Source organism: Physella acuta, unplaced genomic scaffold (genome assembly GCF_028476545.2).
Source record: "Physella acuta isolate Inbredline_101_S28 unplaced genomic scaffold, ASM2847654v3 ptg001146l, whole genome shotgun sequence".
NCBI lineage: Eukaryota > Metazoa > Mollusca > Gastropoda > Physidae > Physella > Physella acuta.
Window position 1 is genome coordinate 186,900 of NW_026732663.1, and position 3,371 is coordinate 190,270.

Here is a 3,371-nt window from a genome sequence, read left to right on the forward strand (position 1 = left end):
TTTTCTCTACGTCTGGGTTAAGGTGTGGTTGGGTTCAAATTTCCCACAACAACTAGTTCATTAGTAAAACCCTAGGATACTTTAAAAAAATTGCAACCATACTTTTAATGTCTAGCTTTGCTTCAAACATTTGAAACACTTCACATAATCTGGACAATATCCCATAGCTTAGTACATCCTTTTTCCAATTTCCATATTCCAAATTCACTTCCTACATTCCATCTTTACCACGCCATTTCCTATAGTCCACCATATAAACTCTACTATATACAACTCTACTTTCAGTAGTTAAGCCTTTACCAGTAGTCCAACGCTACTTTCTACCTTCCAACTTTTCAACCCACTTTTCCTTGTCCAAGCCCCTTCCCATAGTCCACCACATTCATCAACCTACAGACTTACTACCAGAGGTTAAGTCTCTACCCATAATCCAACCCTACTTCTAACAGTTACACCCTTACCATCAGTCCAACTTAGAGTTTCTTCCAGCTTCTCATCAGGAAGCCCCCCCCCCCCCCCCGCCCGAAGAAAGTCTACCGCCCCCCCCCCCCCCTCTCCCTCTTGAACGAAAAGGATTTTATATAGAAAACATATACTTTTACCAGTGTCTGCCGCCACCCCCCCCCCCCCCCCCCCCCCACTGAAAAATTTAGTCCGCCGAGAAAAAAGTCTGAAAGAAACACTTTTCCAATTATAAATCTAGTAGTAAAACCCTAACTCGCAGCCCAAACCCTCCACCCACAGTCAAGCCAAACTTCCCATAATCCAGCTCCACAGCTCCCATGACACACCCAACAGGGCTTACTAATTAGCGTGTTTAACACACACTTCCCTGCCTCCATACTGAAACGTTTTCATGATAAATAAGCTAGAATAACTTCAAAAAAATATTTTAAGAAGCATTCACCTGCGCCAGAAATGTAAGTGTTTGGCACCAAGTCCGGACAACTTGAAACATTTTTTTTTCAGTATTATTTTAGGATAATAGCATTCTCCATTTTAAATCCGTTTTCATATCAATTGACTAGATTACTTATCAGCAAGTAGTTTTTTTTTTTGTTTATGCGTATTTACATATATATATATATATATATATATATATATATATATATATATATATATATATATATATATATATATATATATATATATATATATATATATATATATATATATATATTAGTATTATATATATATATATATATATATATATATATATATATATATATATATATATATATATATATATATATATATATATATATATATATATATATATATATGCATATATGCACTATCTCCTTTTCATAGATGAACACACTAAGTTCTAATCGCTGTAGCCTAGTGTGTAATACGCAGGTAAGCTCCTGTTATGTAAAAGTACACATGTAAACTCCTGTTATATAAACTCTTGCTGCCAACACTCAATACCGTGATTTCCTGGTTTACCGGTAAAAAAAAATGGCATTAGAAAAAATAAACAATCATAATTAACCGATGCCTTCAAACGATGAGCAGGGATTCTCCTGAAACGATATTGCAGATAAATCGACATTTTCCCCACTTCTTTTATTTGCGGAAAGAAATATCTGCCATTAGACCTTAAAAGCAGACAGATGTTTGTTATTAACGATAATTGGCTATGCTTGGGTGGATATTTTTTTTTAATCCGCGGGAAAAGATTTACTTCACTCGCATGTTGGAAAATGTAATTAAGTATTCATTGGAATGGTTTTTATACCTTGTGTGTAGATCTAGCTTCAAATATGAAACTATAAGCGTATAGAAAATGGTAATGCCAAAAAAAAAAAAAACTTTACTACGTGTCAGTGTCATTAGCACGATAGAGTAGTAGGCTCTATTTGGTGGGGGAGGGGAGGTGGACGGCAGTAGCGTAGCGAGGGAGGGGGGCGGGGGACATATGTCCCCGGGCGCCGACCATAGGGGCGCCAAAATGGGTTTGAAAAATAAATTGAAAGGTTGAGGGGGGGTGCAAATCGAAATCTCGAGGGGGGGTGCAAATCGAAAGTTTGAGGGGGGGAGGTGCAAATCGAAATCTCGAGGGGGGGGGGGGTTGCAAATCAAAAGTTCGAGGGGGGGATGCAAGTCGAAAAGTTTGTCCCCGGGCGCCGGGAAGGGTCGCTACGCGTCTGGTGGACGGGGGGATTCTTTTATTGGTAGGCCGCAACTTTCAAGTTTTGTTTTCAGAGTTTCTTCGAGGCATATCTAACCCCTTGAAACGAAATGGAATTTATATAGAAAATATATAATTTCACCAGTGTCCTCCCCCCTCCTCCGAAAATATCAAGCGCCCCCCCCCCCCCTCCTCCCCCCCCCCCCCCCCCCCACGGAGAAGTCTGAAAGAAACACTGTTTGTTTCCTAGAAAATTCAGCTTTGTAGAAAAGTGTAGAACCCTTTTAAAAGTACAATTATTTTACTCTAGCTCCTGCCCCGCCAGTGAAAAGTGAAAGTAAAGAGCGCATGTCGTCATCACCTGCATGGAGAAAGGTAAAGGTTATGTCATGTTTACCATTGACACAACAACACAGACAAGTGCCAGAGTTGGCAGATGCACAACAGAACCAGGTGGGAATTTTCGGCAGCTTTAATTTCGGCTAAATCTATTTATACTATTTTCCCCGTGATTTTGCTCTAGATCTTATAATATAAGATAATTTTTAGCGCAATTTCCATTCTGGAGAATTGCGTTTATTAACTCGTCATTTCTGGGAATGGATGGATGAATGAATGAATGTATGGATGTATGAATGTGTGTCCGGGCTTTAAGTCGTATCTCCTCCTCAACGAAGCAATATCGATGACTAGTTACAAAAGCAATTATGTTAAGCAAGTTACGAGAATGAACATAGGCCATAAAAATTCCGGGTTTCTTTCATGGATTTCCAGGAAAAGTCGAAAAAATGCAGTTTTTGGCCCATATCTCGGCAACCAGACCACTTAGCGACTTGAAACATGTACCAATCGATTCCTGCCATAATTTAGAACAATATTGATTTTATATTGCCGAAGAAAGTTTTCAAAAATATCCTTTCGTTCGGTCACAAATTTTAAAATTACATAAACACCTACAAACCGATATTTCTTCTAGCTTGAACGCACCCCAGCATTATACGTCAGAGCTATTTTTAGATAACATAAGGAAATTGCGCATAAATGTCACTAGACTTTTTTAATTAACTTGTTTATTTTAAACACACAACATAATATTTTTAATAACGAAAAAAAAAACTTTTTTAAACATTCTAAATACGACGACAGTAAAGAGTACCAATGTGCAAGGGAAACAACTTTCCATAGTTATAGTTGCTAGCAACAAGATGGCGGATAAGCTTTAAGTTTTTTTACACAC